General features: G+C 46.5%; 1 long non-coding RNA gene across 1 annotated transcript; it reads left to right on the forward strand.

The window, feature by feature from the left end:
* The first annotated feature begins 1,788 nt into the window (after positions 1–1,788).
* On the forward strand, positions 1,789–10,864 carry LOC146006900 (uncharacterized). Its single transcript, XR_014444118.1, has 3 exons — positions 1,789–1,862; positions 8,721–8,831; positions 10,804–10,864. It is a non-coding gene; the product is annotated as an uncharacterized LOC146006900 (long non-coding RNA).
* Positions 10,865–13,434: the final 2,570 nt, after the last annotated feature.

The following is a 13,434-nucleotide window of genomic DNA, read 5'->3' on the forward strand; positions in this document are numbered from 1 at the left end:
CAGTATTTTTCTGCCACTGTGCCGTGGTACACTAGTGTGCCTTGAGCTGTTCTCAAGTGTGCCCCCAGATCTAGAGTTGAACTGTTATTTACTGGTCTCTTCTTTTCATGTAAAGGGACAATGTATTTTATTTTTGTTGCCTGTGGGGACCAGTGTGATTGTTTTCTTTTATATGGGGGCCAATAGGTTTGTGTTTTTTCCTGTGGGGGCCAATGTGTTTTGCCCTGTGGGGATCTCATGGTGTGCCTTGGCAATTTTAAAATCTTATTTAGTGTGCCGCAAGGGAATAAGGTTGAAAATCACTGGCATAGAGGGTGTAAGTCAGGGCATCTTGTAGCTGTAGGGATGGAGAGAAAGTGGTCAATTTTATAAATTTTTGTAAATGTTTGCAATTATGAATGGAGATAATCCCACCAATGGGGATTTATTATATATAAATCTGCCCCAATTGGTTGAGGGTGCCGTCAACTGATTTAATATATATAGAATACAGATAGAAGAAAAGCAAATCAGTTTAGTATGACGCACTCCTCATTCATAGTGTCAACAAAGTGACTAAAAATTGTGCTGTACCTTTAATAAGTGTAAATACTTTTTATATTGCATGCGATGCGACCGACGCGACCGACTCGATTTTTTAATTGAATCAAATGTGAATAGGGTCCCTGGGACCTGATTTTACATTGGATTCAATGTAAAATATTCCATAGACCCCCAATTTTACACCGTAAACCCCACCCCACGATTGACGCCAACCCGAAGCGTGGCGAGGGGCAGCGGTGCGCGTCCTCCGACCTTTTCATTCCCCTACTATCCATGTCGGCGTGGAGTTGAGAATATAAAGTGTGGCGAGCCCGAAGCGTGGCTAGCGTAGCGAGCCCCGCGAGGGGACGCGTATAACTTCACAGGTATACGCGTGCGCTCGCCACGCTTCGGGCTACGTGGCTCGCTGCGCTCGCCACACTTTATATTCCCAACTCCACGCCGACGTGGATAGTAGGGGAATGAAAAGGTCGGAGGACGCGCACCGCCGCCCCTCGCGGGCTCGCTGCGCTCGCCACGCTTCGGGTTCACGTCAATTGTGGGGTAAGGACGGGGCCATATATAATGTGAAATGGGTCATATTGGACCATTTCACATTTTTTACTATGTGAGATGGACTTAATCAAGTCCATCTCATCTTGTGCCATTATAATGGCACAAGACCGACGCGATGCTCCCGATTTCAATGTTAAAAAATATTTTAACATTGAAGCCTATGGCAAAATCGGGGGCATCGCGTCGGTTGCGTCGGGGCCAATGTTAATGGTCCCGACCGACACGATGCCCACGATTTTTCCTTTGCCGGCAAAATGGACATGATTTCAAAGGAAATCGGGTCCATCGCGGGCATCGTGTACCTTAACTTAAAGGTACACGATGCCCGGTGCTAGGAAACAAGTACCGTTACATCCTCTGGTACACATATGTTATTGATGTTCTGTATGATGTGTAGTGTACAGATAATAGACATTTACAGCTTTTTTACTTTTTTATTTCCACAGCACATTTCCATGATGTCCGCACCACAGGAAGGAATCAACACACATATTAGCTCTGTACCATATACCGCGCCTGGGGATCCACAGCCAAATACTAATGCTATTAATATTCAATGGACCGCCCATTCTGCTCCAACACAGCCAAATGTGTATGATGCTCATCCAATGTGGAATGTGTCACCTGGGCAACCACAGGTGGTTTACTCAACCGACCAGTCTGCTTTACCTGGGTACAATGATCTTACTGGTGGGATTCTGCAAGGCACAATGCCACCAGAGTGTCAACAGGTCTTTCTACTGGGAAAACCCAAAACTCGAGGGGTAAGTGCTGCATTGATTGGCAGACATGACAGTGGTATAACCCTAGGAAATGAAAGCCATCGATATTAGCAAACATGTACTAATACACACGCAATCGTGAGCAGAACCATTGTGTGTGCATGCGATATAATTTAATAATATACTCATGATTTTAAATGTACATGGGAATAGATTATTTGCATAACATTTAACATGAGGCCTGCTCCTGTTGAATGTAGAAGGAAATGTGTCCAGGTCTCATGATTACCTGCATACCGTACAAGCACCAGAAAAAGAAATGGCCATTTTTGCATACGTCAGATAGATCAGAAATTCATATACACACACAGATTTAACTAGTGCTTATCATTTAAATGCAGTACATGCAAAAACTAGCTTCTCTGCAGAGTCGGTGCCGGGCTGTTTTTGAACCCTCCTGCGAACTATAAATTTCCGCCCTCACTCCCGTACCTTATGAGTGTGCAGCAAAACAAAAGGGCATGATCTAACAGGAAGCATGGCCACACAATAAACCCATGTTTCATATTACACCACAGAGTAGCACAGCCTTATTCACAAAACACCACATATTAGTGTACCTTATTCACATTACAACACACAGTAGTACTCCTTATTCACGTTAAACTACACAGTAATACCCCTAATAAACAATGCCCACAGTAGTAGTGCCACTTACTATAAGTTGTGTGGTCCCCCTTGGAGGGGATGGTGACATACAGCTTCATGGATTCTGATACACAGTGACAGAGATGAAGGCAGCCACTGACATACTGACACCATAGGCGTCCGCAGCACATTTTATTAGGGGGTGCACTGTCAAAGTGGTGTGCCTAGCACCACCTATTGGGCATGTCTAACACCGCCATTGGGTCTGTCTAACACCGCCAATCAGGCGTGCACTCACTACAATATAAAACGTCTCTCAGCCACACCATTATATCCTGCCTATTTCAGTTTTAATCTTCTAATTACTCTGTGTAACAGTACATGCAAATAATGTCAAAATCATATCTGGATAACACAGATATGTAGTCATATGACAATGGTGTAATACAATTAATAATGCAAAACACACATAATTGATTGATGGACGCTTATTTTAATGCAATACAGGTCTAAAAAGAAAAAGTCTTTGGAAAAAGGTATTGCTGGTATTACTAGCAGCAATAAGTGTGCGGGTGGGGGCTCAGCATTAGGGGGTGCCTGTGCACCCTTAACACTCAATGTGCGCACGCCTATGACTGACACACATGCTGACATGGAGGCTGAAACAGATGATTACACACTGACACGGGGATGTTGACACAAAGGCGATTTCACATAGACGCTAACACACAGACACAGGTGGGAGAGCGGGGAATAGAAGAGAGATGTAGCGGGAGAGCAGGGAAGTGGAGTAAGAGACATGGTTTTATTGTCACTGGATTTATTTTTTTAAACGAATAGATTAAAATGTTGATGTTTTTGTGATTTTTGAGCCAGCCCTGAATCCCGCACATGCAGGTTACCCAATTTATGATTTGGGGATTTTGAGGGCAGCGGATGCAGCTATTGGAAAAGTGTGAGTACCTGGCCAGTCTGCCAGTCTGCAATACATATCTGTGACCGATATATACATTATTATTATTATATATATATATCTATATATCATATCATCCACTGTTTAATGAATTAATTTATTATACTGTTACTTGTAATAGCATAGACGCTACTACGAATTTGTAATGACTCGCAATGGTGGCCAGTGAGAGGGGTAACCATGGCGATGTAAACAATGGTTAACGAAGTGATGGGGTATTAGCAATCCCCGTGTCTAAGTGAATTACGGAAGTTCCGTGCGTGTCACGGACTTCCGGAAATGACGCAACTAATGCGTTGCCTAGAAGCGGAGGAGTTTTTAAGCCCATTGATATAAACACATGGTGTGGGCTTGGGAGTGTATATACTAAAACTCCGCCCTGCCGAAAAGTACTAAATATGTATTTAGAAAGTACCAGGAGTCTCGTGCGTGTCACGAGCTCCCGGAAGTGATGCTTTTGCGTTCCAAATTGCCGGAAACCGGTAGTGGGACCCACGTGAAGCGGGAATCACTGGTAATAATGGACTAATATGTAGCACTATATAAAGGGGATAAGGAGCCCCTAGTAGTCACACTCCTGAAGAAGTCCAGGCTGTTACTAAGCACGGACGAAACGCGTTGAGGGACCTCTTAAGATTGTATTGGACGCCTGACTGAACTGCCGTGGAGACTGTATCAGATAAGCACCATTTATTTTATTACACTGTACGCATTATATTTGTCATATTAGCGGTGACATTAAAAATTGTTTTACAATATTACGCTATTCTGCTCTCTAATTTTTTCCCCTCCACCCACATGCGTTGTCGATGAGGAAACATTGGGGAGAGTTTTAGATGAGAAGTATCCTCACCTTGGAGGACCATTAAATCATATCGAGCTCAATAAGCAGTGGTGGGATACCACTGTAAACGGTACTAATATAAGTGTGGGGTGCCGTTGTGTCCCTTTGTGGTGGAGGGAGACTTAATACATTTGTAATACTGCACTAGGAGGCGCTCTTCTCACCCTTTTTCTTTTAGATTGTTGTTAAAAAGGTTTCCGGGAACAGAAACCGACAGGAGAGGAGCAGCCGCCCTGGAAGCAAGGGATTGTGCAATTTGAAGTGAACACAGGACTGTGATTCAGAACGCTTGGAGATTGCTAATAGGATAAGTCAGTGCTAGTACCACCAAATATATATATATATATATATATATACACACACACATATATATATATATATGGTAGACAGCTGCGCCTTCAATGTAAAACATAAAAGGTGGAAATCCTTACACAATATAGTGATATGCGTACCAGAGATACGGAGAAAGATCACGTGTAACGATGTCTTTCTTGTATCGTCTCCTGATTGGTCCTCCTCGTCCACAGGTACGGAACTCGGATTGGGGTATACGGACCCAAAAGGAGGGGATATTTTTAGTTAGGAGCAAAAATTGCATATAAGTGACTGGTAATAAGTGGTGGTTTGCTGCTACAGTGTGGTCAAAACTTATATTACACCCAGTGTAAAGTGTGTACATTTGCAGGTGGGTGGACAGCACACAGGAAGAGGGCGGGGGTGGCACCATCATTACAATGAGGGGGAGCTGCGGCACTCTAGTTAAAACTGTCTCCTGCGCTGTGCTGTCATACAGTGTGACAGGTGCATCGCAGCCAGTACTAGCAGGATCGGCAGAGCAGGGAGAGCGCCTTTTCAGCCCGGTGCCTCCCTGCTTTGCAGACTCTGCTAAGCGGGTAGTGCCGACCCTGCTTCTCTGATTCTCCTGGGCATGCCGCTAAAGTGATCTAAGAAAAGGAATATCCATGATGCCACACAGAGGAGGAGACTGCTGGCCACATTGGGGGTCACTGACAATCAAACATTTAAATAATACAAATAAGTAGTCAGGAAAAGTTTAAATATATACACAAACCTAATAGAACAAAAACTGTACTTTCGAAGCTGACATTCTCTTGTGTCATGGTAAGGCTCCTGTCTCTTCTTCCTGGTAGCTGCTCTCTGGTCCAGTGCACTAATTGAGGTCTCAGGTGCAGCAGCTCAAGTATAAGTTTATGTCTTAAATATATCTACAAAACAGCAGCCTAGAATTACCTTGTCCCAAAAGTTCTGCAATGTCCATGATCGCTCTGTAACTTTGTAGCTAATATTCTCTGGCCTATCATTGATACTCCCTCCAACATGACCCCCCCCCTCCCAACTTCATCAGGTACATAATGGTCTGCTCCTGGACTTCCCTGTTAATTTACAATTGGCATCACCTGTGTTGAGCTGACCTTTCTCATCAATGAAGTAGTTCAACACAGGTGAGGGCAATCATGAATGGAGAGGGAAGCCCAGGAGCTGAGCATTTTATACTTTGTGGATGGGGTCATGTTGGAGGGTCTACATTTAGGGCCAGATTAAGGTCAAAAGTCAAAAGTTCGACCACTGTCAAAAATCGAAAATGTTCGACCTGGTCAAAGTTCAATTAAAAGGTCGTCATGAGTTTTACATATTTCTTGTGTCTATGTTGACATTGGTCAACACGGACACCGTAAAAGTGTACCGCGTCCCTTAGCTGTACTCACCATGCTTCGGGCACACTATTATATTCTCCCTCCATGCACACTGGGATGGTAAAGTATGAACAAGTCATTAAAAACCCATGTCAACATTTTTCTATGTCGACATTTGTCATGTCGACATCTGATCAAGTCGACCTAATGATTGTTGACCTTTATCGCTTTAACCTTTTTGACTGTCAACCTAATGACCGCATACCCCTGGGAGAATGTTCAAGGGATTATACTGAGAAGGGGAGGAGCTATGGCCAGAGCTGTGTGGGTGTGGTCAGAGCTGTGTGGGTGTGACCAGCGCTTTGTAGGTGTGGCCAGCGCTATCTAGGTGTGGACATCCTCTGCACCCGCACTATCACCGGCCGGTGTCTGTGGGTCTTTTTGACCCATTGCTATTCTGGCCCTGTCAGCATCTCATGAAGTTTTTCTGAACAGCGGCGTAACAATAGCACCGCAGCCACCGCCACCGCGCGTGGGGGGGGGGGCGCTGTGCATATGGGGGCGCCGGGGGCTGCGGTGCTATAGTTAAACCCCATCCTCAATCCCCCGCAGACTTACCTATCGCGCTGGTCCCGGCGGCTCCGTTCTTCTGCTGAGGACCACCACAAAATGGCCGCCCCCATCTGAAACTGTCTGCTGTATGGGGGCGGCCATTTTCTGGTGGTCCTCAGCAGAAGAACGGAGCCGCCGGGACCAGCGCGATAGGTAAGGCTGTGGGGGATTGAGGGGGGTTTTGCATGGGCGGCGGGGTAGGGGTGCTAGGTGGGGCGGGGGCGCCCAAAACGTAGCTACGCCACTGCTTCTGAAATATCGTTCCTGTATTTCCTTACAACCTCCCTGATGATAACGGTTTGTTATCTGATAGCACATTATAAAACAGGAGGCTAACAGCTGAAAAGTTTAGTATATCGATCCCGGAAAGTTGGGGAACAAAGGTCTCTGTATAATGACTCTGATGTGAGGGGATTGGGATAATAAATAGTTTGTGTGGGTGGTGTGGTGTGTGTGTGTTGCCAGTCCAATGCGCATGTTATGCTGTTTGGCAATGCTCCTGTGTCAACATCCCGTCCTTCCGACACAGGGCCTAATTCAGACCTGATCGCAAGGCTGCAATTTTTGCAGATGGACAAAACCATGGGATACGGTCATTTGGTCTACAACATGAAGGCCGAGAAGCATTGAGTCTACACCATTAGACATGGGGAAAGGTCAACATGGGTCTAGGTCGACATGGCTTTAGGTCGACAACAAAAACAGTGGCCCCAGGAGCGCTGGTTGACTAGACTCTATCCAACCGTTTAAATCAACAATTCAACTAAGCAAAACTGCTGCTGCTTATAAAGGATGTGTACCTTTAATGGAAACCAAGAGTGTAGATGTATCAGCGGCAAAAGGTCGCTGTTCCTTTAAGAGGTGCCGCCTTGTTCAGTAGATTATGTAAGTAGTAAATTATGATAATTATATATTATAAATTTATTTAAAAAGATTTCATAAAAAACGAACAATAATTCCAGTGCACTTCATATATAGACATCTAGCGACCCGGCCCGGCTTCGCAGGGGAAGCACCAATCATCTATAGCCAGATGACTTCTGGTGGATGGATGGTGGCGGTCATGTGACAAAGCTTTAGCAGATATCTATAGGTACAGCGCCGATGGTCAATCTGGTTCCGTCGCACAACTTTGGTGCGTTTAAGGTGCGAATAAGCATCGCCGGTGATCCAACCATCAATGTTGATACGTGCGGTGGCATTCCGGGTGGTTCTAATGAATTCAAAAATTCAATCGGATAATTGAAGGCTTGTTCTTCGTCCATTACTGTGTCGATCGATTTGTATCTGACTGTTTTGCTGGGCAGTGTCAATTGAATTTGCTCATTGCGCTTGTTGAGATTATTATTTTGGTGTCAAAATTGCACGTTCGTACAGCCAATCTTACACTGCAATATAGATTTCAGTTTGAACGCACCCAGTGTCGTAACTATAGCCCCAAAGACCCTGCGGTCTGCGGGGCTATCATGCTCTAACCTGCTGCTGGGGCCCCTCTGTTCGCCGCCGCTGCCTCCGGGATGCACAGATGCTACTTATCTCTTGTATGCGGTCCCGGGCTTAATGAAAATGACCCACAAAAAATGGCGGCCCCCTAACAGCAGACTTGTTTTTTAAGGGATGCTAGAGCAGGCAGACGCCTGCTCTAGCATCCTCAAAAAGTGTCTGCTGTATGGGGGCGGCCATTTTTTTAGGGTAATTTTCATTAAACTCTTGTGTTTGCATGAAGTTTAACGCTTAACTTAACCTAACTAAACCCGGGGCCGGAAGTGTCCCGCAGTGGGAAGGGGGAGCAGTTGGGAGTCCTCCCTGTCACCAGTGAATAGATGCTGTGTGCATGTGCACAGCATCTATTCATGCCCCCACAGCGGTGAAACCGGGGGCGTGGCCTCACGGGAGAATCACACATATAGGCCACACCCCCTCCCAGCTAGGCCATGCACCAGCATCCCTCCTCCTCCCTCCTCAAAGTTGGAAGGTATGACATAGAGTCAACCTCCAGTGATACAATAAAATGCCACAATGCCACAAAAGCAAAAAGTAGTGTGTTCTAGGAGTATATTCTGTACACACATATTACACATACACATACGTGTGCTGTAGAGGACAGAAAAGTGATGTATGGTAAATCACCCGAACGCTGACTTATATTTCTTTTCTTTTTGTCTCAGATAGTGCTGATTGTGACGGCCATCTTGCAGCTGCTATTTGGTATTTCGCTGCCTTTTATTGCCGTGACTTATACATTGTACAGTGGTATTACATTCTGGGGACCGGTCTTTGTAAGTATTGATATGAGCCATAAGTAACATCTTTTAGCCGTCTGTTGTATGTGATGTATTTTGTGCACAGGTGTAAATAAGAGGTGTGTCCAAACATTCCTGCACTTGGGCGGAACGGAGTGAATACTTGGGTCTTTCCGCCAGGCTTTGCTTGTCAGAGTGGCTGCAAAAGCAGAACTACCATTGGTCAGGGCTGCCTACTTTGTTCCGGAGAGGAGACTGTCAGCAGCACTTCGGGGGGCCGAGCCTGATGACTAAATGACGTGATTTGCATCTTAACCCCCACCGAAAAGCTACAAGTCGTGGAAATTTACCACCAGGGGATTCGGGAGGTGTTGCCAGGTTACGGGAATGTTGCACACCTTTCAGGGGAGGCCAGGAGGGGGAGCTGATTTTCCCACCATTCCAGGAGGGTAGGCAACCCAGCCATTGGTGCAGCAGGTGCGGTGTACCACTGCTGTTCCTGCCACCCACTGCTTTTCCCTGGCACACCCTGATTCTCCCTGTCACCCACTGCTTTGTTGCATATTGTGAACATTGGTTGGGGTGAGGACGTGTGTGTGTGTGTGTGGGGGCGGGGGGGGAATTATATTTTTGCACTTGGGCTCACCACCCACAGTGAGCCTGATTCAGACCTGTTCGCTAGGCTTCGTACGTCCACCTGCCAATATTCCACCCCCCACCGCCCAAATCGACCCACTAGCATGTGAGGGGATGTGTACGCTAAAACATCCCCTCGCTTGTGGCCGCACGTGAGAGAAATAATTCGATGGCCGCTCACCATCGATTGATTTTTCTTACCTTCCCGCTAATAAACGTCAGTCATCACTAACCTTCATTCTAGCCGCAGATGGCCAAATTCGGGGCGTTTGCTGAAGTCATTTGACATCAACTGCCCGCCCCTAGCAGGCATTGATACTCCCAGGGGTACGCCCAGCGTTTTTGTGGGAACGCCCATAAAACACTGGACGTACCACTGCGCCTACCCTCTGCCCCTTCCCCTGCCCGCCCCTTCTTGACCGAGCGACCCAGCGAGTTCGCACATGCGCATAACCCTGGCCATCGGGGACAGGGCCAAATTCGGCCCGCTATGAGCAGGCCTGAATCGGCCCCAGTGTGTGTGTTTGCTTGTCATGTATAATGCTGCCAATTTTAAAATGTAAAGATGATGGGGCACTATGATGATTTTTTAGCAATTGAGCGATTTTAAGTGCAATTAATTAATAGTGGCCAAGAAAGAACAGCTAATTATTTAAGCTCCACCCACAACAATTCTACCTACCTAATCAACCAATACCTTAACAACAAGCGGAATCCGCTCAGCCTTCTACATTGACTGCCCACCTGTCCGGGTGGTGTCGCTGACCCTGACCGGGTGATCCAGCGAAGGCCTATAGTCAACGAAGGTGAGCGCACCAGAAACAATCGATATACAAATCATCGTTTAACAGAGACCTTAAATCAATTCGCCTGCCGTTCTTTCCCAGCCAAACAGCCAACGTAAAGAAACACCCACCCGCATCCAAAATAAGGGGAGGGAGGGCGGGAAACTCAGGAGAAAGAGGGAGACTCCTCCTCTTCCTGCAGCTAATATCCCCAGCTAACTCTGCCATCCCTGCATCCTGATTGGATGCCGAGTCACATGCTTCCCTAAGGTCATCACAGCCTTGAATCCACGCCCCCCCTTGTCGGGATTCCAGCGTAGGGATTTAGTACCAATCCCATTTAACCCACTACGGGCCTATGCCAGTCATTACGTTTTCTAATCACATAGGGCCAGATGCACTAAGCTTCAAAAGTGATAAAATGGAGAGTGTTCAACAGCCAGCCAATCAGCTCCTGCCTGCCATGTCCCAGACTGTTTGAAAATGTCAGGCAGGAGCTGATTGGCTGGTTGTTTATCTGGCCCATAATTAGGATTTCAGCAGCTGTCTGTAACACATTTGTGTCAATTGTGTTTTATACCTTATAGTACATCACCGCCGGATCGCTGACAATTGCAGCTCAGAGAAAAAACAGCGTCTGTCTGGTGAGTTATCCCTGAAAGAGGCATTCTGTCGCAAGGTCGACATGCCTTAATGTGACCACTAAAGGTCGACAGGGCTTAGGTCCACACCTGAAATAGGTCGACATGGTTGGAAGATCGACACAATCATTATTTTGGCAATGGAAAGGTCGACAGTCAAAAGGTCGACATAAGTGTTTTTAAGCCGACTTGTGCCAACATTTTATACCCTACCAGCCAAGCTGAGACTTATTCTGTGCTGCGGCTGTGGTGCGGAGACTGGAACCGATGATGACGTCAGCTTGCCCTGGGGCACTCAAGTGTGGATCGTATTGTTGACCACACTTAGGTCGACAGTCATTAGGTCGACACCGTTGGGTGGACAGGCAGCAAGGTCAACAGGCGTCTAGGTCGACATGGGACAAGGTCGACATGGGTTTAGGTCAACAAATGCGTTAGATCGACATGGGTTAGGTCGCAAGGTCGACATGGGTTTTTTTCACAGTTTTTTTACCCGAATGTCGACACAGTCGATGGCCGTCCTTGTACTTTCAGTGAATGGCCGACCAAGCAATCACACCCTGGGGGCTGGGTTTTGCGGGTGTCGGGGGAGGAGCTATGTCCAAGCACCATGCACACAAAAATATTAAATTAATCTGTGCCATCTGGTTCTCTCCCATTGATGGCAAAACCATTCGACATTGAGCAAAAAGCATCTTGTCTCAAGCATTGGGTCGACATGGGAGGGTCGACAGTTAAACGGTCACGTATTTTGTCCTAAATGTCAACATAGTCCTCACATGGCTCGCTACGCTCGGCACACTGTTATGTTCTCCCGCCACACCGTAGTGGGTGGTAGGGTATGAAATACCGGTACTAGTGCAGTTTCACGGCGCCACTAGATTGCAAGCGATATCGGATGCGATTTGACATGCGATATCGGATGCGATTTACTATCCATTTCATTACCCCACGCGCTAGCTCAGGGAGGCAGAGGGAGATCAGGGAGGTAAATGTGTGGCTTAAGGATTGGTGTAGGAAAGAGGGATTCGTGTTCATGGAACACTGGGCGGACTTCTCGGTCAGGCGCCATCTTTTTTGCCGTGATGGATTGCACCTGAACGAGGAGGGGGCTGCGGTGCTGGGGGGAAGGATGGTTAGAGGGTTGGAGGAGATTTTAAACTAGGCAACGGGGGGGTGGGGGCAGCAAGACATTATGGGACCATCAGGGAGAGAAGCCAGACTGGGATCAGGAATCATATGGGGGAAGGAGATGGGGGGGGGGACGGAGACATAGACAAAGTCCTGGGACATAACAAGGGTATAATCGGGGGTAACTCTCAGGGTGCATCAGGAATGTCATGTAATAAAATGTTATGTTGTAACAGTCACGTTACCCCATTACAGTTCTTAGGTACAGATGATCTTAGTATACGGGAAGGAGGGAATGACAGAGGAAGAATTCCCGGAACTATGGAGAGGGCAGGCAGTGTGCATGGTGGGGAGGCCTGTAGAGAGTCTATTGAAGGGGAGAGGGGAAAGAGGAAGCTAGTAAAGAATTCAAATGGGTCCTGGGGTGAAACTAATCACAATATTAGAGCCATATCTAAAAATAAACATAAATTAAAATGCTTACTGGCTAATGCAAGAAGCTTAGTGAGTAAAATCGGGGAGCTTGAAACGGTGATCAGTAGGGATGACTACGACATCATTGGTATTACAGAAACATGGTGTAATGAGTCGCATGACTGGGCATTAAACATGGAGGGATATACACTCTACAGGAAAGACAGGGAAAATAGAAGGGGCGTGGGTGTGTGCCTATATGTAAATAATAACTTAACATCATGTGAGAAAAATATGAGCACAGACCTGGAAGACGACAACTCGGAGACAGTGTGGGCAGAGATAACCGACAATAATAAGAAACCAAAAAACTAATTTATAATAGGAGTATGCTATAGACCACCAAATATAAATGAAAGGGAAGAGTCTCTTCTTTTAAACCAAATCAAACAAGCATCAAATCAGGGTCAGGTATTAATTATGGGGGATTTTAATTTACCCGACATTGATTGGGAAAATGAAACAGGTAAATCAGCAAGAAGCAATGGGTTCTTAAGCTTACTTAAAGACCAGTTTATTACACAAACGGTAGAAACTCCAACTCGTGATGAGGCACTCTTGGACTTAGGCCCTTATTCTGATCGGTGCGGATATTCCCGAATTCTTACGGTGCGGCCCGCACGCCACGGTGTTCTGCCGCGTGCGGCCATCGTCCGTAGAAACGCCCACGTGTCCTCCGCATTCGGACGGACTCACTCTTTAAGAACAGGGCGTGTTTACGGACGACATACAAACCATGCGTGTGCGGGAGAAACACTCCGATTCTGCACGGTATTACAGAGTATTACAGAGTATGCACGGGAATACCGCATCCGAACGGGAGCCAAGCGGTGCTACCGCACGTAAGCGGTGTATTTACGCCAAAAAACCCACTGTTATGTCTATTCTGCAATACATCACATGACCCACTTATTCAATTACCTATCCTCATACAAAAATGCATATTTGGAATTGGAATCAATTAGATGCCAA

Source organism: Crinia signifera, chromosome 6 (assembly GCF_055691185.1).
Source record: "Crinia signifera chromosome 6, ASM5569118v1, whole genome shotgun sequence".
Lineage (NCBI taxonomy): Eukaryota > Metazoa > Chordata > Amphibia > Anura > Myobatrachidae > Crinia > Crinia signifera.